General features: G+C 47.7%; 2 pseudogenes; both read left to right on the forward strand.

Moving 5' to 3' along the window:
• The first annotated feature begins 344 nt into the window (after window positions 1-344).
• On the forward strand, window positions 345-1581 carry LOC136454904 (transcription termination factor MTEF1, chloroplastic-like; annotated as a pseudogene).
• Window positions 1582-3329: 1748 nt separating this feature from the next.
• Window positions 3330-17622, forward strand: LOC136479526 (uncharacterized; annotated as a pseudogene).
• Window positions 17623-25120: the final 7498 nt, after the last annotated feature.

Below are 25120 nucleotides of genomic sequence, written 5' to 3' on the forward strand. Positions count from 1 at the left end.
TACTGGCATCTTGATTTTTCTGCCTGTGATTGCGGCAATTGATCTGATATATAGAGAATGTGCCTCTTTATGTCCAAGGTTAAGTTATGGCATCTTGACTTGGTTACCACCATTTTCTTTACTTTTCTGATTTTAAGTAGGTGTTTCTCTTGAAATATTTCTATTTTTTATGCCTGTGCGTAACAGTAGCAGGCACTATTTTATAAGGTTTAGCATCTCATGATGGGTTTACGCCATCTAGAGGAGTTTATTACTAAGCCAGATCATGAGCCGATCTAACCAGCAAAGCCCTCTGTTTTGAGCTGCTGCTGAAATTCCAGGTCTCTTGGGAAACGGTATGATTCATGGTTGTAATTAAGACTTCCTTGTAAATGCTTATTCTGGTGGTTATTGTGAATGACTCCTAATAACTCCTAATGCATATGCAATTATTCAAACAGATCTACATTTTATTGGTGGGCCTCTACTTGGTTACTTGCTGCATCCTAGCAAAGGCGGCAGAAGTTGTGAGTACAATTGTGCAGAATAATCCCAAGAGTCAGCAACTAGGCATGGAATCCAGTGGACTGGAGCAACTGCTGACAAACTTCAAATTGGATCCAAGTACAAATGCACAGCCTTAGGAGCCATGACTTGTAAGTATCACTCGCTTCCTCGTGGTCGGCTCACGCGCTCTCCGCGAATGCGACGTCATTCCCAGGCTCGAGTTCTTCATCTCCTTCTATGGCTCGTTATGAGCAGGTCCAAGTGGTTGCAAAGAGGTGCATGACCCTCCTCACGGCGAGCCTTGAGAGGGTAATCAAGCCTAACATAGCTTTGTTATATCAGTGGGGTGTTGGAGATGTTGTTCGGCTTTGCACAGACACAGCGTGGTTGCTTACCTTCAACCCGGAACGCGTGAAGGAGTTTTTGCTGCGGGCGGAAGAACTTGGGGTGCCTCCTACTTCGCGAATGTTTAGGCATGCGGTGGCCGTCGTTGTCGATAATTCCAAAGAGAAGGTTGCTGCCAAGCTTGAGTTCTTTGAGAGGACTCTTGGTTGTTCTGAGTCTGAGGTTTCCACTGCAGTGTCCAAGATGCCAGCTATATTAGGATTCTCTGACAAAAATCTTCTCCGCAAGATCGAGTTCTAGTCAACGAGGCTGCGATGGAGCCACGGTACATTGTGGAAAGGTCTGTCCTGCTCGCATACAGCCTGGAGAAGCGGCTTGTGCCCCGGCATCATGTTATGAAGGTTCTGCAGGAAAAGGGATTGCTAAATAGCAATACAAGCTTTTACACGTTAACTAAATTCGGAGAGGTGACATTCAAATTGAAGTTCATCGACTGTCACAAGGACTCTGTTCCTGGACTCGCAGATGCTTATGCTGCAGCTCGTGCTGGAACTGTGCCCTCTAGTAGAATCTAATTGTAGAATCTCATTTTTTTGTTTTGGGTTGATGGTGGAACTGCAGCTCATGCTCATTAGTGGCTTTTTCTGATTTCTGCGATACAACCACTAGTGATCCCTGACTGCTGATAGTCCACGTTTAAGTTATGGTTATTTATGAAGGAGCTGTGTTTCACTTATTTTGAATCCTCAATGCACATGTTTGTTAGTTTCTTCATCTGCCTAGTACATGGCTGAAGGTTATCCTGAACTTGCTTTTTCTTCCATGAAAAGTCTTCATTATTGTAGAATTTATTAAGATATTTGGAATTAGCCAGTATTAGCTTATAACCATTTTTTTATCAGCATGTTCTATTGCAGCTGATGTTTTGCATGGCTCTCACAAGCCGAATGTGTGTGAGTGCGCACGCGCTACTGAGAAACAAACTCTATATGAAACAATTTTAAAAGCTGGTGTTGTAAGGGCCAACGATGTATTCTTGATTCTGCTCATGTGTGAAAGATGGTTGCCTGTTTGGCCTGTAAGCTAAGATACCAACAGCTCCTTTTGTTTCGAGCTGCATCTTAATTCTTAAACTCCGGATGTCTGGAGAACTCTTTTGTTGATTGCTGTGTGATTGATTGCCAAATTAGACCTGCTGGCCTGGCTGCTGTGGTTGCTTTGGAGGTGTTGCCTCAGGTTATGTATGTTGGACATGGTGTCTGGCTCTGAAGAATCTGAACCGTGGGCGTGGTATGCCATTGCCATCTGTATTGCTTTGGAGGTGTTGCCTCAGGTTATGTATGCTGGACATGGTGTCTGTCGCTCTGAAGAATCTGAACCGTGGGCGTGCTATTGCATTGCCATCTGTAACGCTGGCTAGTTTAGTTTGTTTCGTTGCCTGATCCATCAGTGCGACTGACGGAAGCCTGCGTAATTGAAGATTACTATCTGATAAGTGCAATTGAATACTGATGGGTTAGTACAGCATCGTATGAGGGATGGCAGGTGAATTAGTGGATTATTTCAGAATTTATCACGGGGACGGTGAAATTAGAACATGTGTGCCACCGGGGTAGACTCCGGCTTTCGGTATTTCGACACCAAACTGAATGGGCCATTAGAGGCGGCGTCACGAGGGCAAGTGTTATCAGCGTGGTTGCATGAGATCTTTGGAGTGAATCCCCCGCAGCTAGCAAAGTAGCAACGGTTCAAAATAGGGCTTCTGGTTGGTTGCTAGGCTACGAGAGAGCGTTTGTCGGTCTAGTAACAGGAAGAAGTGGAAATTTCTTATACGGAGTATCAAATTAAGGCGCAGGACAGAGCGCGGATACGAGAATGTTATGCTGGTTCAAAAGACGACGGTACTGAAGATGAAGATGGACCGCTCTTGATCAAAAATTGAAAATAATATGCCGCAGTGGGGCATAACAAACACAGTGGAACACCGAACACAAAATGCAGGTGATTCGCCGATGTTTCCTGACAAGCGGGAGCGGCGGCTTACCTATACCAAGGACAAGGAGGCAACCCCAGTCAGCGTTTCTGACGGCGCTGGGGCCGATGTTTCTGACGGCACGATCGGCGACAGAACCGAAGAGCCCGACGCGGCGGCCGGCGGGCGAGGGGCGGCCGGCGGGCGAGGGCCGACCGGGCACGAGTGGGCGACGAACCGGGGGATCAGAACATCACAAGCCGCGTGCGCCGTGGAGAACTCTGCTTAGATTTTGATGGCCTGGTCCATACGGCCCAAGTCATGTGCCCGTTTGGCACCCAGGATTCCAAATCGACCACACGGCCTTCTCCTAGGAGCCCAGCTCCAGAGGGCTCCGCCACTCCACCTCTTCCGTCTCGACTGCCTGCCTCCCTCGCCCCGAATCAAGGAGCGGCGGCGTAGACGACTAGAGCTGCCACGCTGGCCACAAGGCAGCCGGGAGCGCGGCAGCGGCCGTGCGGGCGCCATGCTACGCCTCCAAAATTGCCTCCGCCCTCTACTTCGTGCCGCCTCCCTAGGGCTTCCCTCCCCATCCACTCCGGCGCGTGCCGCCTCCTCTCCACCTCCACGGCCACCGTCCCCACACCCTTCTCCCTAGACGACTACCTCGTCACCGCCTGCGGCTTCGCACCCGCCTAAGCTCGCGAGGTGTCCAAGAAGGTGTTCAAGGAGTTATCCAGAGAATCCAACAGACCATTGGAGGAGCTATCCTCCAGCTGTGTGGTAGAACCGCCCGAAATAGCACGTTTTTGGAGGCGTTTGTCTACCACCAGACACTAAGCACCCCGAAAGTTGGTTACATCGGACGGTTCCGTCGAGCACACCCCAAGGAAGAACTCGAACAATTCACGTTTTTCATCCATGATCCAATAATGAGAACGAGCTTACAATACTTAGTCCATTTCTTACAACAGGGTTTTCGGAAATACATTATTACAATACCAAGTTCAGAGTGCGGAATTTAAGCAGCGGAATTAAAATAAACAACTAACGATAAGATACAAGAATCCGTCTGTGCCTACCAGAAGAATTCTCCACACAACAACCACTCCTCAAGCTGCACCTGCAACAAGGGTAAATAAATCCTGAGTACACAATGTTCTCGCAAGACTTACCCGACTAGTAGGAATAATTTTTCGACTCCAAAGGATATGATAAGATTTATGGTTTGCTGAGTTTCCTTTTTACGAAAAGCATTACTAGTAGTGAATCCTTAGGTATGTGTTTTATTGGCAGTCATGATTAGTTCATTAGCTAATCATTCTATGTAACCACCTGTTCTACTTTCAAGCATGAGTTGAGCAATCAGATCCATTCATCATCCTTCATCTTCCAGTTCTTACTATGGTGTTAGACCATAGCCAAGTTATACCGCATCACGCGGCGATTCGCGAACCAATGTATCCCAGCTGGGTACCCTGAAATACACGTCCTGCTTGTACCCCAGGCACAAGAAAGACCAACCCACCACTATCCTATTAAGGGGTCTAGGTCCCCGTCCAAACTTAGACTCCAAGCCCTCACTTCTGAGTCCCAGACTTAGTGTAATGCTTAGATCTCCACCATTCCCGTCTCCAATCAGTCAATCTAGAAAGAGCCGGAACCCACGACAAGAGAGCAACGAGCCTTCCCGCTCCCATAAGCAAGTATGTGCTCAGGATATTAAGTCTGTGACCTGACTAGAATCCACTGCAACGGACGGTCCTTAACCGACATAGATAGAAAAATAGTGTAACCAAGCTATGCCCCGTTGGCCACGGAACACAACCTATTACACCCACCAATACCCGTACCATATCCCTGCTCAGTCTCCATTTCCTTTCACCATTTTATCATGAGAGTAATAATAATAACCACCTATTATGAGTAACGGCAGGTTACTCACGCTACCGATAGTCCAAGCATGGCAGCTACTCGAATATATATATATATATATATATCCAGTGACTATTTAAAATAAGGGTTATGCACCGAGGCTTGCCTTAGGCAGACGTGGTGTCAGCTGAGTCAGTCAGTGGTGGCTCTAGGACCTCCTCCTTCACGAGGATCTCCTCCTCGTACTCTTCGACGATATCCTCGAACTCGTGATCGCCGATGGTCACGATTTCCGCTAATTCGTTCTCTACATGCATGCGATGATGATGCAACACTTAGTATTTATGTAACAACAACTCTTAAAATAAGAATACGCACACTAAGCTACTAAGCTGTAACACTCTCGGTGTTACATTATACATTTTTTGTTAAAACACTGCATGATCACCATACTTGTTTGTACATGTGAGTAATATAGAGTGTGAATCAATGTATGGCACTTGAAACGTTCCTATGAAACAAGAAACAAATGTTACACTTCATGTCGCTTTATATCGTTTAGTATTCTAAGTGAATTTTTATCAAACAAAAATGCTATAGAATGTTTATATGAAACTGTGATAAAGTTCGTAGTACGAGCTTCGAGGGCGACGATGAAATATCTACGATCAAGGACGAGGTTCACTAGCTAGTATATCAAGTGGCTCAGAAATGGAATTCGACGCGAAACCGTTCAAAGTTTAGTCATTCGCGTAAGTCTGTAAACGGGGCGACGAAGGCATGTTCGGCAATTTTTGTAGAATGATTGGCTTAAGAAGTGGCGAGATGTCGTGGCTTAGGTCGATAGCCCTATGTACCCCCTTAAGGATAGAATGACTGGTTTGGCTTTTAGATCATCGTATCGGTCGTGGTAGCAACTTTAGAAAGCGTGCACGACACGTTCACTTCCGGGCGCGGTCACCGCCTCCGCTCGGCCTGGCACCGCTGCTTTGGCTGCCCAACGCGTGCTGCCGCGCCGGCCGTGTCGCCACTGCCGCATCTGTGCAACCACGACCGTGCGCGTGGCTCCCTGCACCGCTGGCCATGGCCTCCTGCCCGCCTGTCGTCGCAAAGCGCTGGCCGTTCGGCCGTCACTGTCGCCCGGTCATCGTCGCTGTTGAGCGCCTGGCTCGCGACTCGCTCACACACGCGCGCACTGGGGTCCGGTGGGCCTGGATGCTCTGCCATCCCATCACGTCCGCCAGAGCCACTGCTCGTCGTCACGTCTACCGGCGTGTTCAGCTCGTCCGAACCAGTGTCGCCACTCGCCCGAGCACGCTCACGCGCATCACCTACACGACTGCTGTTGCTGTTAACACTCGGCTGCACACACATGGCCTTGCCTCCGCCTAACTCCATCGTCCCATCTGCGCTTCATGCCACGCCACTCTGCAGTTCCTGGACATGCCCGCCCCTGTGGCGCAGTGCCGTTGAAAGGTCCTAATGGCTAGAGGGGGTGAATAGTCTAATAAAATTTCTACAACAACACTTAACAAAGGTTAGATAATTATGAGGCGAAGCAAGAGTTGCGTTAGCCTACTCAGAATGCAAGCCACCTACCACAATTCTAGTTTAAATAGTCTCTATTCACATAATAGCTATGACACTACCCTATGTTAGTATGCTCTCAAAGGCTAACTAAAGAGCCACACCAACCAAGCAAGCAAGCTCTCACAACTAGCTACATTAAAGAGCTTGACAACTAGTTTACGGTAATATAAAGAGAGTGATCAAGAAAGTTATACCGTCGTGTAGATGAAGGAACCAATCAATCACAAGAGTGAATAACAATGAAGACCAATCACCTCAGAATCAAATGATGAACACAATGATTTTTACCAAGGTTCACTTGCTTGTCGGCAAGCTACTCCTCGTTGTGGCGATTCACTCACTTGGAGGTTCACGCGCTAATTGACTTCACACGTCAAACCCTCAATAGGGTGCCGCACAACCAACATAAGATGAGGATCACACAAGCCACGAGCAATCCACTAGAGTACCTTTTGGCTCTCCGCCAGGGAAAGGTCAAGAACCCCTCACAATCACCACAATCGGAGCCGGAGACAATCACTAACCTCCGCTCGATGATCCTCACTGCTCTAAGCTGTCTAGGTGGCGGCAACCACCAAGAGTAACAAGCGAATCCCGCAGCGAAACACGAACACCAAGTGCCTCTAGATGCAAACACTCAAGCAATGCACTTGGATTCTCTCTCAATCTCATAAAGATGATGAATCAATGATGGAGATGAGTGGGAGGACTTTGGCTAAGCTCACAAGGTTGCTATGTCAATGCAAATGGCCAAGAGAGTGAGCTTGAGCTGGCCATGGGGCTTAAATAGAAGCCCCCATGAAATAGAGCCGTTGGGCTCCTCACTGCACTGAACACGGACCGACTGGATGCTTCGGTCATATTGACCGGACGCTGGACCTCAGCGTCCGATCGTGCGATGTGCGCCATGTGTCATCGGTTTCAATCGCTGATCGCCCGATTTCAACGGTCAAGTGATGACCAGACGCGTCAGTTAGAAAGTGATCGAACGCTAGATCTCAGTGTCCGGTCGTTTCCAATAAGGTTCCAAACGCGAATTTTCACGACTGGATGCATCCGGTCATGCCCGACCGGACTCACCCAGCGTCCGGTCACTCAATGTCTCCTCTGTGCGCCTCACATCAGCATACGTTAGCACTAACCGGACGCACCCTGCCAGCGTCTGGTCGTAGAGCGACCCAGCGTCCGGTCATTTGACCAACGCCAGTGTCTTCGTTGTTACACCTGACCGGACACGCCGGTCCAACCGAGGCCAGCGTCCGGTCACTTCCAGTGACCTCCGTCTTTTCTGTCTAGGGCACCGATGGAGTTTCTTACCCTTGCTCCCAAACTTCACCACCCTTGATCAAATATGCCAACCACCAAGTGTATCACCTTATGCACATGTGTTAGCATATTTTCACAAACATTTTCAAGGATGTTAGCACTCTACTAGATCCTAAATGCATATGCAATGAGTTAGAGCATCTAGTGGCACTTTGATAACCGCATTCTGATACGAGTTTCACCCCTCTTAATAGTACGGCTATCAAACCTAAATGTGATCACACTCTCTAAGTGTCTTGATCACTAAAATAAAATGGCTCCTACAATTTATACCTTTATCTTGAGCCTTTTATTTTTCTCTTTCTTCTTTTCAAGCCCAAGCACTTGATCATCACCATGGCATCACCGTCGTCATGTCATGATCTTCATTTGCTTCTCCACTTGGAATGTGCTACCTATCTTATGATCACTTGATAAACTAGGTTAGCACTTAGGGCTTCATCAATTCACCAAAACCAAACTAGAGCTTTCAATCTCCCCCTTTTTGGTAATTGATGACAATCCATGTTGCTTGCCCAAGCATATTTACCATGTGTAAAAGGAAATTGACAAGTTTCATGAACCCCAAATGGTAGCAATTGCTCCCCCTATATATGTGCTAAGAGTTTAGATTGTAGCTTGCACATATGCTTGGATAGGAAATATAGGAGACAATGTCTATCAAATAATGCTAAGGTATAAAAGATGGACCTTTGAAGCGTGATACCAATCGGAGTGCACTATTATACCATCCTTAGCATTATGGTTAGCTTGATACCACTTGGAAACAATACTTTGAAAAGATACCACTTGTAAAAACTTACTTGGAAATGAAAGTTATCTAGTGATTTTATTTTATCATCCAATCTTACAACTAGCATACATCACACAAGCATGGATATTTTAAAATTTAGAACTTATGCCATGCAAGCAAACATATGAGATGCACATTCAAATGCACCATACAAGTTCATGAGCTTGCTCCCCCTACTTGTGTGCTAAAAAAATTAATTGATCCCTTTTCATTGTCATATCTTTCCCCATAAGTCAAATTCTCCCCCTATCACTTATATCTTTATTTCTCTCCTCTTTGGTGTCTATTTACTATCTTTATGCACTATTTCTTCCCATAATTCTAATATTTTTACTATCTTTGTTTTTCTCCCCATAACACTAATATCTTTGTTTTTCTCCCCCTTTGTCATCAATGACCACAAATGTTTAAAAGGTAGATAGGTTAGGATTATCAATGTCAATCAATGAGGTGAGGATCATTTTCCCAAATTTGATTCAATCTAGATCATTTGCAAAAGATATTTAACTTGGTTTGATCCAAGGACAAGCTTCTTCACACCTCCAAATAAGGGTTATCTTGTACCATATTGAGTTAAACACTTAGAGCTCATTTTCTAGATTAAACACTAGGTTTATAAGCCTACAAACATATCATATGCTACCACTAGATCAAAATAAGCATAGAAGCAATAGTGGTACCATACAATCATCAATTTTATTTGATTTTCATGAATGAGCCTAATAAAATGGAGAGATGACTAGATGCACTAAACATGTCCTTAGCAAGGATGTATGCCATACCAATCAACTTTTATCTTGGATTGCTCGAAGGAGAGGCATGTCATATAAGTGGGGAGTGCATCAACACATATTTAAGAAATCCAATATGTTCAACTCATTCCTTAGCTTACAAAACCTTTTCTCATCTAATGGCTTGGTGAATATATCGGCAAGTTGATCTTCGGTGCCTACACTTTCAATGCAAATGTCCCCTTTTTGTTGGTGATCTCTTATGAAGTGGTGGCGGACATCAATGTGCTTTGTTCTTGCATGTTGAACCGGATTATTGGTTAATTTGATTGCACTCTCATTGTCACATAGCAATGGCACTTTCTTGAACTTGATTCCAAAGTCACTCAAAGTGGCCTTCATCCAAAGTACTTGTGCACAACAACTACCTGCGGATATGTATTTGGCTTCGGCGGTTGATAATACAACACTATTTTACTTCTTTGATGACCATGAAACAAGTGATCTTCCCAACAATTGACATGTGCCCAAGGTGCTCTTTCTTTCAACCTTGCATCCCGCATAGTCCGAGTCGGAGTAGCCAACTAGCTCAAACTTTGCTCCTTTGAGATACCACAAACCAACATTTGGTGTATGCTTCAAGTACCTTAATATTCTCTTTGTAGCCTTCAAATGACTTTCTCTTGGTGAGGCTTGAAATCTTGCACACATGCATACACTAAACATGACATCCGGCCTTGATGCAGTCACATAGAGTAGGCTTCCAATCATAGACCGATACAATTTTTGATCCACCATATTGCCACTTGCATCACTATCCAAGTTGCTATTTGTTCCCATTGGTGTGCTAATGACTTTGCTATCACTCATGCCAAACTTCTTGATCATGTCCTTGATGTACTTGCCTTGACTCACAAATGTACCATTTTTTAATTGCTTGATTTGAAGGCCAAGGAAGTAACTTAACTCTCTAATCATGGATATTTCAAACTCATTAGCCATCATCTTTCCAAACTTATCACAAAAGTCTTGATTGGTTGATCCAAATATGATGTCATCAACATAGATTTACAATACAAATAGATCTTTTCCGTTCTTCTTGATGAAAAGAGTGGTGTCAAACTTGCCCATCATGAATCCTTTAGAGAGAAGGAAGTCCCTCAATCTATCATACCATGCTCTAGGTGCTTGCTTCAAGCCATACAATACCTTCTTCAACTTGTATACATGGTTGGGCTTCTTATCATCTTCAAAACTGGGAGGTTGCTCAACATATACTTCTTCATTGATGTAACCATTGAGAAATGCACTCTTAACATCCATTTGATAGAGCTTGATGTTGTGGGCACAAGCATAGGCTAGCAAGATTCTAATTACTTCCAGTCTAGCAACCGGGGCATATGTTTCTCCAAAGTCAAGACCTTCAACTTATGTATAGCCTTGTGCTACCAATCTTGCTTTGTTCCTTACTACTATCCCATCTTGATCTTGCTTATTTCTAAAGATCCATTTGGTTCCAATCACATCGTGTCCCTTTGGTCTTTCTACTAATTCCCATACTTGATTTCTTGTGAAGTTATTCAATTCTTCATGCATAGCATTCACCCAATCAACATCCTTCAATGCTTTATCTATCTTCTTTGGTTCAATGGATGACACAAATGAGAAATGCTCACAAAATAATGCCAATCTTGATCTTGTTTGTACACCTCTAGAAATATCACCAATGATAGTGTCCAATGGATGATCCCTTTCAACATTTATTGGTTAGAGTATTAGAACTTGATTGCTTGCACTTGCTTGATCATTATGTTAAGATGATGTACTAGTCACTTGTTCTTATTCATTATCATGAGAGCCACTTGCACTAGCTTGATTTGTATCATCTTACACATTTGAGTTGGAGAGCACTTGTACTTGATCATCTTCATCATCATTCACTTGCCTAGGCCTCAATTCACCAATATTAGCACTTAGAGTTTCATCAATTCACCAAAACCAAACTAGAGCTTTCAGCCATGCCGCCCTTGCCTTGCATGTCATGGAGCTGCAGCCGCATGACGGAGTGCTGAACTTGTGCGTGCATCTAGAGGTCACATTGGTGTCCAGCGTCATGCCAAGCCCGCTACTGTTGTAGGGGTCTTAGTTGGAGTTTTCCCCACTGCCGAGCCTATTTAGTCGAGCACCGTCGCTCACCGAATTAGCCGAGGTGCAGTCCATCCCTTTCCAATTCACCATGCGCCTAAATAGCTAGGGTAGTTAGCTTCCTATTGGAGTCATCTCGACGGGTTTCTTTCCTACGGTGAGGTAATGGGGAGAATTTTCCCCTCGGTGGGTCGCCATGGCCGGCGAGACGAGTTCTCGGCTGGGGCGCTGCTCCTTGCTCTTTTGTTTCAATCGAGCATGGCTATGGCCTCCCCTTGACTCGTTTGCCTTGCCCGTGCAGTGGCTCCGCTGACGGTGCTGCAGGTCACCGGGAACATCCTCTCTGCGGCCGGCGTGAACTGGAACCACCTCGAGCGCGTGCCCAACCCGTTGTAGTTCCTAGTGACTTCGCCCAGCTCGTCCGTCACACCGCTGGTGAGGTCCTCTTGCTCCTAGGGTAGTTGGTTGACTCAATTAGAGCCGAGGCTCGCCGGAGCGCATGGACGCCCCCGACGGACATAGGTAGATGCCATTTTCGTGGCCGACGCGTTTGAAGGTAGTAGCGGACCAATTAGGACTTCTACATTGTTTAACGTAGTCCGTAGATGGTTAAGGAGTAGCGGTTGAGGTGTTAGGCAAGGTTATTCATCAACATCGGCGCCACCACGGCCAAGCACCATCGTGGTGTGCGGCCATGCCTCTGTGCGTCACCAATTGGGCTGTTTAGTACCTCTATCGGATGCGCTTGGGTTGAGGAGTGTCACGGTGGTGTGAATCGAAGCCATGGAGGTGCGTGCTCACCGGCGTTAGGCCGGGAGGGTCGCGGTCTCTGTTAAGTCTGGCCAAGAACATCGCGACGTAAATTTAAAGCAAACTAGGGGGTTAAATGCTAGGGTCAGTGAGAGAAGGGAATAGTGGAATGGACTGAGGTTCCATTTGTTGGGAACCCGAGGGCTCTTTTGCTTAATGTAGCGCGCGGGGGTTTTCCCTCCGTGGGCCGCTGGCTCACGTGGGCCGTGCCACGCTGGGCCTCGCCGGTGAGCTACGCGAGTGTGCGCATGGGCGTCGCAAGTTGGGCCGGGTCGCTCACTGGACCGTGAAATAGAAATCAGTTTCATCTTTCCAGTAAATTTGTTAATGCTTATTCAATTTAGTTTTCAAGCTGAACTTTGATAATTTGTAGTAAATTGTGTAGGGGGTTCAAAAATAGTGAAACCAATTTTGTTAGGTTCACAAAAATACCATCTACTTGTTAGTGTAGTTAGATTATAGTTAGCTGTGATAATGGTAGGTTCATAAATTCAAACTAAAGAGCTTAGTATTATATAGATTAATATTTGTAGGAATTTTTGTGGTAAATTGGTGATAGTTATAGCTATGAAAATTTTACATTAGACTCACTAGATTATTATGTTTTTGCTATAAATTTTGTAGTTCTAGAGTAAGTCGATAAATAGAGTAGCTATTATTCTTGCTTTATCATATATAGCGTAAATCAGCATTAGGAGTAAGAATACCTATAGTTGCTATAATAATAAATGTCATACTTCATACTTGTTATAGGTAACAATAGATAACTTAGTACCGTGGTCGGTAGCACTAGCTTAGTAGTTAGATAGATGTACTTTTATTTTAAGAGTTGATGTTGCTATATTACTAAGTATTGCATCATCATTTCATGCATGTAGATCATGAGTTGGTAGAGTTCGTGCCCGTCGACGAACAGGAGTACGAGGAAGTCATTAAGGAGTACGAGGAGGAGATCCTCGTGCAGGAGGAAGCCCCGGAGCATGTTGGTGCTGACTTTGCTGACCCGTCGCCTGCCCAAGGCAAGCCCCGGTGCATAGCCTCTATTTTAATGATCACTGAATATATATATAATGTGTATTTAAGTTACAGGTATTTTATAGAAACTACATGCATAAATATATCTACCCATGAGTCCTACTAGTATAGGTCGAGTAGTTACTATGCTCAGGATATCGATAGCGTGGGTAACCCGTCGTTACTCACAAATAGATAATAATTATAATCACTCATGATAAATGATGGAAAGGATAAATGGTGACCGGACAGGGATATGCTTTGGGTACTTGTGGGTGTAAAGGGTTGTGTCCTGCAGCCAACTGGGCATAGCTCGGTTACATTTTTCCTGTCTATGTCAATTAAGGACCGGTCGTTGCATAAGGCATCATGGGCAAGTCACAGATTTATTATCCCAAGCACATACTTGGGTATGGGCGCAGGGAAGACTCATTGCTCTCTTGTCGTGGATCTAGCTCTTTCTGGACCGACTGATTGGAGGCGGGGATGGTGGAGGTCCTTGCACCGCACTGAGTCCGGGACTTAGGAGTTGGGGCTTAGAGTCCAAGTTTGACGGGGACCTGGACACCCAGGATAGGAGGGTGATGGGTTAGTCTTGCTTATGCCTGGGGTGCAAGCGGGGCGAGTGTTTTTCAGGGTACCTAGCTGGGGGCATTGATTCACGAATCGCCAGACGATCCGGTACGGCTTGTTTCGTGTCTAGCACCGTAGTAAGAACATGAAAGATGAAAGGTGATGAAAAGGAAATCTGATTGCTTACCACTTGCTTGAAAGTAGAACAGGTGCTTATACAGACTGGGTAGATAATAACTTAATACGGCTGATAAAAATAATAGAAATAAGGACTCACTATTAGTATTGCTTTCTGCTAAAGAAAACCAGCAAACCATAAATCTTATCATATTCCTTGGAGTCGAGAAATTATTTTCACTAGTCGGATAAGTCTTGCGAGTACATTGTGTACTCAGGGTTTATTTACCCCTATTGCAGGTGATGCATGAGAAGTACCTTTGTGTGGAGGATTCTTCTAGTGGGCTCAGACGGATCCTCGTTCTTATCGCTAGATGTTTATTTTATATTCCGTTGTTTATCATTCCGCAATCTGACATTTGGTATTGTAATAATGTAATTTTAAGAAACTCTGATGTATGAAATTGACAAGTATTGTAACTCGTTCTCATTATTGGATTATTGAGAAAAATGTGGATCTTTTGGATTCTCCCTTGGGGTGTGCCCGACGGATACCACCAGCTGTAGCTTGCTTTCGGGGTGTTTAGTGTCTGGTGGAAGACGAGCACCTCCTTAAGCGTGTTATTTCGGGTGGTTCTGTCACATAAGCTAGCTCTAATGATTAAGGCAATAAGCTAACTATCATCTTTACCAAGCAAAATGTTGGGTTCAACTAACAAACACCTAACTTTACAAATGAAGGATATATCTTTACTTCTACTAATGATTTAATGTATATTTGAAACAAAGAGCATTTAACTACCCTAATGATTAGTCTATTCTAAAGCTACAAAAATTACAGTGAGCACATAATAATACAATGAAGCTACCATAAAAAATTTAGGACTAAAGCTATCACTAATTTACCATAAAAATTCATACAATATTTAACCTAATAATATTAAGCGCTCTCAAATGATTTAATAAGCCTTAGCATCAACTCAGACCTGTATAATCTAGTCATACCATCAGATAGACAACATTTTTAGGAACTCAACAAAAAAAATTCACAATTTTTGGACACCTATGCGAATTGATATTAATTTTCAAAGTTCAACTCAGAAATTAAAACATAAAGCTATTTCTAATTCCATAAGAAAAGAAAAAACAAATTCACCAGCACGGCCTACAACCACGCGGACTCGGCCCACTTGCGCACAGTGCGTGCGCAGGCGCGGCCCACGCACACAGGCCGGCCCGCGGCGGGAACACCCTCGTAATCTCCCTCCGTTACAACAATATGGTCCTCGACCATCCCCGCGTGCGGCGAGCTGTGGCACTGGCGCTTGCGCCGGCCACACGGGACCCACGCCGACCTATCTACGAGGCCGACGCTCACCTAAAGTTTGACGCGAAGCGATGGGTGGTGGCTGCAAAAACTGAGACACAGTAGAAGGGCCTCTCCACGACGGCGGGCACCCTGCGGCAATGGCGACGGTATTTCGGTGAGCCAAAGTATTAACAAGACAATAGGGATAGCGGGTGAGCAACAGGGACTCACCACTGACCTAGCGGAGGTGATGATTCGGCCGGAGATGCCCTGAGCGAGCCTGACCGCGTGCACGTGGCGAGCTCGACGGTGAACCGCAGCGACACGGCCGTGCCAGCGGCGAGGAGGCAACAGTAGAGGTGCGGCTTAGGTGCGCATGACGAGGAGGGGTTTTAGGCGGGGCTAGTGGTGCAGCTAATTCGGCTCGAGACATTGAGGAGGGGGCTGGCCACGGTGAGGGCGGTGACGGGTCTTAACAGCGCGGTGGCGGGGCGAAGCTCCAAATTGGAGCTTGACCTTGCATGGTTCAAGTCTGGGTGGACGTGAGAGCGCAGGCGTGGACACGTGGAATTGATGGGGGATGGCTTCTCGTATGCAGGCGGGTTGGCGGGACGGTGAGGACGCAGTCAAGGCTCGCCCTATGCTTGCTTGGCGGGACGTGGTTTATGCGACCGGAGCGATCACGGCCGGCACTAGCCAACAACACGTGCTCGAGGTCGGCATGGCCCGCGCGCCGCAGTGCCATAAATGGCATGGCGATGGCGATTCGGCCTCGTGCGTGCAACATCCAGGCGGGCCAGTGGGGCAGCGCAGTGCAGCGATGCGACGGCAGCGGCAGCGGCGTTGTCGTGGCACGGCACGGAGGGCAGCAGCAACGCGCGGCAACGCAGCAGGCGGGGGCAGCGCGACATGGCGAGTTGGGCAGCCATGGCTTCGCGTGGCGGCGGCCTAAGGCGGCCAGTGATGCGGCCAGAGCGCGGGTAGCTCCGGCCGACCAATGCGTGGCCACGCGCACGCTTGCGTGCACCAAGCGCCACGACGTCTAGGCCGCTCAGCATGGTGATCGCGTCCAGCCAGGAAAAATAGCCCGAGAACGCGTTGTGCACGGATATTAAAGCGTTCGAAACAACTACACAGTTGATCCAATCCCCAGACTACCTTCACTACTCTAAAGAGGGCACCTTAGGCTATCAACAAGAGCTAAAGAACGACACCACTCCTAAACTCAATTTTTACTGAATAAGTTACCGAACATAGCTTTGTCAATCTATTTTCAGACTTAAGAAATTGACTAAGTCTTGAGTTGGATTTGCTTCAAATTCGATTTTCAAGCTATTAGAAATGTTAGCTAGCGTTATTATCTTGTTAAAACAAAAGTTGCACTATCTTCTACAAAATGTGTACTTTAAACTTTATTAAGGTGTCACATATATGTTTTATAGCGTTTTTATTCAATAAAAATTAGTTAACATCTCTATTTGCTAACTTTATAAATCGTGAATTAACTTTTCGTTTTACGTTTTAGGACTCGTTTAAGTTACCATGCTTTACCTATCATCACACAATATCACTTGAGCATGATGCTCACGACTGATTTACTGTATAACACTGCCTCATCTCCGCCTCCAACCCCGATGCCATCCTCGCCCTGCTCTCCGGCGCCGGCCTCTCCCGCGCCGACATCGCCGCCGTCGTCTCCGCGGACCCGCTGCTCCTCTGCGCTTCCGTAAATAACATCGCCCCCCGCCTTGTCGCTCTCCGCGACCGCGTCGGTCTCGCTCGTTTCCTCCTGGTCGACTCACGCTCTCTCCGCCGCGGCGACGTCGCTCCCAAGGTTGAGTTCTTCATCTCCTTCTTCGGCTCGTTTGATCGGGTCCTCGTGGTCGCAAAGGGGAACAGGAGCCTCCTCAATGTGAGCCTTGAGAAGATAATCAAGCCCAACATAGCTTTGTTTCGTCAACGCGGTGTTCGAGACATTGCTAAGGTGTGTTTACAAAACCAATGGGTGCTTACCTTCAAGCCGGAACGCGTGAAGGAGTTCATGCCGCGGGCAGAAGAACTTGGGATACCTGCCGCGTAGCCGTTGTTCAGGCAAGCAGTGGCAATCGTCGCCAGTGTTTCCAATGAGAAGGTTGCTGCCAAGTTTGAGTTCTTTAAGAGGACTCTTGGTTGTTCTGACTCTGAGGTTTCCATTGCAGTGTCCAAGATGCCATGTATATTAGGATTATCTGATGCGACTCTTCTTCGCAAGATCGAGTTCCTGGTCAATGAGGCTGAGATGGAGCCACACTATATTGTGCAAATGCCTATCCTGCTCGCATTTAGCTTGGAGAAACGGCTAGTTCCCCAGCATCATGTCTTGAAAGTGCTGCAGGAAAAGGGATTGCTGAATAGCAATATGAACCTTTTCTCATTAGCTCATCTTACAGGAGAAGCTTTCAAATTGAAGTTCATCGACTGTCACGAGGACTCTGTTCCTGGCCTTGCAGATGCCTATGCTGCAGCTTGTGCTAGTATTGTGCCCTCTAGAGTGTGATCGATTGCCAAATTAGACCTGCTGGCCTGGCTGCTGTAGTTGATTTGGAAGTGTTGCCCATCTGAACAATCTGAACCATGTCATTTGTACTGCTAATTAGTTGCCTCCGCTTATTATATTGGTTCTAAACTTCAGTGTTATGTTGACTTGAAAAGTTGCACGAGTTACAACTGCAATGCGAGAGCTGCAAAATGCGGTTTGGTTCTTCTTGTTCTTTTTTGTTGACCCCGATCCTTGCAAGGACTGGATTCACCCAATGGCTGGACAGCAAGTTCCCTGAGACGGCAACCAGGCGCATGAACTACCCTGTGGACCATGTGGAGACACTCGAGTGACAGGTCGCCATCCTCCAGGAGGAGCTCCGCGAAGGTGGATGGTGGAACTGCAACTCATGCTCATTAGCAGCTGTTTCTGTATTCTGGATACAATCTCTAGTGATCCCTGACTGCTCATAGTCCACTTAAGTTATGGTTATTTATGAAGGAGCTGTGTTTTCACTTATTCTGGATCCTCAGTGCGCATGTTTGTTAGTTTCTTCATCTGCATAGTATACATGGCTGAAGATTATCCTGAACTTACTTTTTCTTCTATGGATAAGTCTTTATTATTGCCAGTATTAGCTTATAACCATTTTTATCATCATGTTCTTACCAGCTGATGTTTTGCATAGATCTCACAAGCTGATTTTTTTTGTTTGTTTCTACTAATGCTTAGATTGTACTTTGCTGTTGCTGACTCTAGTAGTTTCAGGTAGTGGCCTAAAGTGTTACTGAGAAGAAAGTGTCTATGAAACATGTTTTAAAAGCTGGTGTTGTAAGGTCCAAGGAGGTATTCTTGATTCTAAACAACGTTTTGGGTGCCATGGACCTCTGCCCATGTGCAAAAGATGGTTGTCTGTTTGGCGTGTAAGCTGGGAACGAGATACCGACAGCACCTTTTGCTTCGAGCTGCGTCTTAAACTCCGGATCTCTGGAGGACTCCTTCGTTGATAATTGTGTGATGGATTGTGAAATTAGACCTGCTGGCCTGCCTGCTGTGGTTGCTTTGGAGGTGTTGCATCAGGTTATGTATGTTGGATTTAGATATGATGTCTGTCACACTGAAGAATCTGAACTACTAGTTTCAGGTAGCCTAAATTGCTACTGAGAAGAAACTCTATGAAACAATTTTTAAAAGCTGGTGTTGTAAAGGCCAACGAGGTATTCTTGATACTAAGAAATCGTTGTCTGTTTGGTTTTCTGTTTGGCCTGTAAGCTGGGAATGAGATACTAACAGCTCCTTTTGTTTCGAGCTGCTTCTTAAACCCCGGCGGATCTCTGGGGGACTACTTGGACCTTGGTTGATTGTGATGGATTGCCATATTAGACCTGCTGGCCTGGCTATGATTCTATGGGCTAGCCTATGATTCTTACAGGACTGGTACCGTATCTTGATTCTATGGGCTATGATTCATTTGATTTAATTTGTGGCAAGGTGGAGGAAGCTAGTAGCACAGTTATAATAATTTCCAAACATGTTTTCAGTTATATATTTCTGTCCAAATGCACAAAAACAGAACATATGCATATCATACAGCATACCTGGCAAGTTTGAAGAATTTTTTAGATCTTTAGACAATTATAAAATGATGAAAAGGAAGAAAAGGCAAATTGGCTTTAATTTTTCATCATTTTCAGCTAGCGAGTTACTGTGCCATGCTTGCCTTACACAGTGTTGGTAACTTGGTAAGGAGCATGCTAAGATCACCAATAAATTACAATCATGTGTTTATTATTGCAATGAAAAATTCTGAAAATGGTAAGGACGGCTATCCTTAATTTAAGAAAACATATGTGCTGCTTATGGCTGTGGTCAGCAGTCAGCTATCAGGGAACATATTGCTTAAGGCTGTGGAATTTTCTTTCACTGTTGTGGCCACGCTCATTGCCTGTCAAGGTGCTGGTTGTTTGTTAAGTACAAATTATCATAGCTCAGAAGAAATGCTTGTCACAATGTCACTCATTGTTCTGAATGATTTTGATAGAATTTCTAGTACTTAATGGGTAGACTGAGAGTTCTTATTGCTGTGTAATCATGATCTGCACTTTGTTTTTTTGGAAATGAACCCAGTTTGCTTTAGTTATATACACCCTTCTTTTTTCTGCTCTTCAGTTAGTCAATTTGCTTGTGCAAGCTAGAGTTTTTATCCTGCATTTCTTTATTTGCTTGCTGGATAACTGAAATTTGGTTGTGCTGCTGTTCCAAGTCACTCTGAAGATTCTTGATTTGAGCCTCAGATTCTTCTATAGCCAGTGCTACATTTGTCTCCTGTTGAAGTACTGTAACCTCATTATACACATCGGTCTTTGTGCTTCGAGGTTTTTTTTTTGGCTGAGGATCTGGTCACGATGATATTGCAAATAAGAAAAATCTTGGACATCTGTGTAGAAGTCAAAGGTTGAATGCCTACTATATTTTAGACCTTTGGATTGGACTTTTTTTTGTTTGGAGATGGGAATACCGTACCTTGAAATCCTGGCTCCGCCACTGGCCGAGAAACCCTTTTCTCTTTCATTCAACTCTTTGCATCCATGCACAAATGGGTGGTGCACAACAAGCACACGATGACTTTGCTGCAGGTTTGTATGCATGTCTTCTCTTGCAAAGTTGAGCGTCATTGTTGGTAACTTTTACCAAATAATAAAGTGCGTGCGCGTCACTGCTGTTGGAGTTGGAGCACATACACCATCATAGGATTACTTGCTGCTGGCTTGTAATTTGGCTCCATGCAATGCAATGCCATGCACCTATAGCTAGCACTAGCAGCATGCATCATCTGTGTCTGTCTATACCTTGTCTCTAGCTTGGAATCATCCCATTTTCTCTTATGAAGATCAATCTACCTTTGGACTTCAGTGAGTCAATCATCAGTTTAATTTATCGCAGCTTTAATTTGCAGGCTTTGAGAATTCAGCTTGTGCTTGTGCGTGCATGAGAAAAGGAAGAAGACAGAGCAGCTACTAGCTAGCAGTATGTAGCAGGAGTAGGTGATAACTAACTGACGACCTTGACTGGTTAGGCGCGCGGTGATAGATGGATGTCTTTGATCCGTTTCGCAGGCTGCCATCGTCGTCAAGGTTCGGTTTGACAAAAAGATTCTCAAGCTTCTGGTGTGCGTTGTTTGTAAGCAAATGTGTTGTAATCAATTTAATTTCTTGCTGAACCATTCGGTGTACTGAATCATGTTCTTACCCATTCGGTGTACTGAATGCAGCAAGAAACCTGGAACCGAGAAGCAGGATTCTGCAGTAGTGCTTATCCATATGTGTACTTACCATGTAGTGAATCGTGTGCTTACCCATGGGTTGCCATGGGTGCAACGCACCACGTGGGTTGGGTTGGGGGTGAAAACGAGTTGGGTTGGGTTGGGTTGGATTAACCCCCCTTTTTTTTCGAACAAACTATCTGATTTTGTGGGTTTGGGATTTGGGTGGAGTGGGAACAGCGTGGGTTCTCGCCCATGAGCAGGGCTATCTGTAATGCTGGCTAGTTTAGTTTGTTTCGTTGCCTGATGTTACGGCTGCGCAGGGGGTAAGAGTGGGAGGTTGCTGGCCGTGGCTTGAATCCTCGGCGGCGGACAGGCGGCGCCGTGGCCGGCGCCTGGACTCTGAGCGACAAGGAGGAGACGGTGAACAGTGCTACGGCTGGGCCCAAGGGAGACGGTGAGTCTCAATCCCAGGTTAACTCTTCATTAATCAAATGGTTTGCCTTATAGGCGGATTACAAGCATGCCACTAATTTAGGAAAAACAAACTAAACATGTAGCTAACAGACTTGCAACAAACTCCATGCAAAGCTCCTGTGATCTAACCGACTGAAGCTGATCCAATCCAACTGAAGCCGCCCCCTAGCCATTGTTGGCGCGTTGCCTCCTCTGGTACACTTGGCCCACCATAACATCTCTCCCCCCTCGGCAAACAGCTCGTCCTCGAGCTGGAACGAGGGGTAGGCTGCCCTGAACGCCTCGACAGATTCCCAAGTTGCCTCGGACGCCGGCATGTTGGCCCACTGGACGAGGATCTGCCACTCGCCGCACCGAAGGCTGGAACGTAGGACCCGTTCTGGCTGTTGTAGTGGCCTGCCATGTTGGAGAGGAGGTAGAGCCGGGAGAGTAGCCGGCGGAGCACCGCGGAACGGCTTTAGGACGCCGACATGGAAGACGTCGTGTATCCTGGCGCCGTCCAGGAGACGCAGGCGATAGGCCACCGGTCCGATGCGTTCTAACACCTGGTAGGGCCCCGCGTACTTGGGGGCCAATTTGCCGTGGGGGCCGGGGACTAGGGATTTGGTGGGCCGATGCAGCAGGCGAAGAAGCACCCAATCCCCCACCGCGAACTCCAATTGTCGATGATGGGCGTCGTAGTGGCGACGAGCATACTCCTATGCCTGGAGGAGGCGAGCGCGCACCTCCTGTAGGAACTCGTCATGGCTGGAGAGCAAAGCGTCGACGGTGTCCGTGTTAGCCGAGGCCGGCGTATAGGGCAGCAGTTCCGGGGGGTCCCTGCCATAGACGACTTTGAATGGCATCGTGCGGAGCGTCGAATGGAAGGAAGTGTTGTAGCAGTACTCCGCCCACGGAAGCCAGTCAAGCCAGTCCCGCGGGCGATCGCCGGTGATGCACCGGAGGTACATGGCGATGGTCTTATTGACAGCCTCCGATTGTCCATCCGTTTGGGGGTGGAAGGCGGTGCTCAGCCGCAACTAGACGCCGGCGCGGCGGAACAGGTCACGCCAAACGTGACCGGTGAACACCGGATCGCGGTCACTGACTATGGAGTCAGGAAACCCATGTAGCCGGACGATCTCGTGGAAGAATGCTCGAGCCACTGACGTTGCCGTGTATGGGTGCCCCAACGGGATGAAGTGGGCAAACTTGGAGAATCTGTCCACCACCGTAAGAATGACGCTCTTGCCATGCACCTTGGGCAGTGCCTCAATGAAGTCCATCGCGATGTCCGCCCATACGCGGGATGGCACCGGCAACAGCTGGAGAAGCCCCGCGGGGTGCAGTGCCTCCGTCTTGTTCCGCTGGTAGGTGGAGCAGGCGCGGACGAAGTCACTGATGGTGCGGCAGTCATGGTCGAGGTAGAAGGTGGAGCAGAGGCGTTGCAGCATTTTCTAGACGCCCTCGTGGCCCATGGTGTGGGCGAGCTGCAAGATGTCAGGAAGTACAGCCGACGCGGGAGGCACGAAGACGTGGCCATCGTAGATGATGAGGCCATCACGGACACTCCAGTCCCCGCCATGAGTGCCTGCCGCGACGGCGTCCCGGCGTGCCCGCAGCTCCGCGTCCTGGGCGAGCTCCTAGCATAGGTCGTCGTAGAGGGCGAATGTGGGCATAGACATAGTCGCCAGGAGAGAGGTGTCACCGTCACAGGTCATGGACAGGGCCGTCAGAAGGGGCGTGTCGCCGTCGTGGCGCGACAGCGCGTCGGCGACCGTGTTCTGTCGCTCGGGATCGTACTCGACCCTGAAATCAAAACCAAACAGTTTGCTAATCCATTGGTGTTGTGGAATGGTTGACAACCACTGATCCAACATATATTTGAGGGCATAGTGGTCGGTGCGGACGACGAACACACGCCCCCACAGATAGGGGCACCAATGCCGCACCGCTTGAACGAGGCCGATGAGCTCGCGCTCATATGCGGCCACCTTGAGGTGCCGGGCCGTGAACGGTCGACTGAAGAAGGCGAGTGGCCCCGCGCCCTGGTGAAGTACCGCACCAAAGCCCGACCCGGATGCATAACAGTCCACCACGAACTCTTTGCTGAAGTCGGGGAGATGCAGGACAGGAGCATCGGACAGGGCGGCCTTCAAGGCTGCGAACGCCGCCTCTACGGCCGTAGACCACTAGAACGCATCCCGTTTGAGCAGCTAGGTTAGTGGACCCACGATGGCGCCGTAGTTCTGAATAAAACACCGGTAGTATCCGGCCAAGCCCAGGAACCCGCGCAAGCCCCGGACAGAGTGCGGCTGCGGCCAGGCCTATACGGTGTCCACCTTGGAGCGGTCCATCGCGATGCCCTCGGCCGAGATCACGTGGCCAAGGTACTGGACCGACAATGAGGCAAATGCGCACTTGGAGCGTTTTAGGTGTAGTTGATGTTCGCGCATGACATCGAAGACGGCGCGGAGGTGCTGTAGGTGCTCGGTCCAAGACGTGCTATAGATTAGGATGTCGTCGAAGAAGATGAGCACATAGCGGCACAGGAAGGGCTTGAGGACGAAGTTCATCTGGGCCTAGAACGTCGATGGCGCATTTGAGAGGCCGAATGGCATGACCAGGAATTTGAAGTGGCCATGGTGTTTGCAGAACGCCGTCTTGGCCATATCCTCTGGATGGACACGGACTTGGTGATACCTGGAGCAAAGGTCGAGCTTCGTGAAGAAGCGTGCGCCATGAAGTTCATCCAGGAGTTCCTCTACCACGGGAATGAGGAACTTGTCCTTCACCGTGGTAGCGTTGAGAGCCCTGTAGTCGACGCAGAATCTCCAGGTCTTGTCTTGTTTCTTAACCAGAAGGATAGGCGTTGAAAACGGGGAAGTACTGGGCCGAATGATGCCCTGCTGCAGCATAGCCTCACACTGCGCCTCCAACTCATCCTTTTGTAGCTGGGGGTACCTGTAAGGACGTATGGCTACTGGATCAGTGGCCGACTTGAGATGGATGCGGTGGTTACACGGGCGTGCTGGTGGTAGGACGGACGGAGGGTCGAAGATGTCAGTGTAGGTGTCCCGTAGCCGCTCCAGGAGCTGCGACTCTATGCCGCGGGTAGCGTGGAGATGGCCCGTCGGTGGGATGTCCGTGCGGGTCGACCCGATGCCCTTCCACAGAACGCGCCGGCTGCGGTGGTTGAATGCCATGCAGAGGTCGTCGAAATCCCACAAGATGGGGCCCAGGGTGCGTAGCCATGTAACACCGAGGACCATGTCGTAGCAATCGAGGGGAATGGAGTAGCAGTCCACCGTGAAAATGTTCCTCCCCTATCCGTAGAGCGACGTTGTGGGCAAGACCCGATAGGCCACATGGTCGCCGTTGGCCACGACGACGTGGGCGCCGCGGCTATCCTAGAACTGGAGCCCGGTGCGCCGAGCTGCCGAGGCACTGACAAAGTTGTGGGTGGAGCCAGAGTCGAGCAATGCCGTCAGCTCGTGCGCGCCGATCCAGACGCAGAGTTGCATGGTGTCCTCCGCGCGGATCCTCGTGATAGCGGAAAGGGATATGAGCGGCTCATCGGGGTTGAACAGAGCGACCGAAACGGTCGAGGCCGCTGGCCCGGTGTCCTCATCTTCAGGCTCCTGTACGATGTACTCTGCCGCCTCGAGGAAGAAGAGGCGTGCACACTTGTGGCCGCGGACGTAAGGTTCATCGCAATTGTAGCATAGCCCCTGCTTACGGCGTTCGGCCATCTCATCCGGGGACAGCCTCTTGTAGACGCGCGGCGGTGGAGTTGTG

Source organism: Miscanthus floridulus, chromosome 1, assembly GCF_019320115.1.
Source record: "Miscanthus floridulus cultivar M001 chromosome 1, ASM1932011v1, whole genome shotgun sequence".
NCBI classification, from domain to species: domain Eukaryota; kingdom Viridiplantae; phylum Streptophyta; class Magnoliopsida; order Poales; family Poaceae; genus Miscanthus; species Miscanthus floridulus.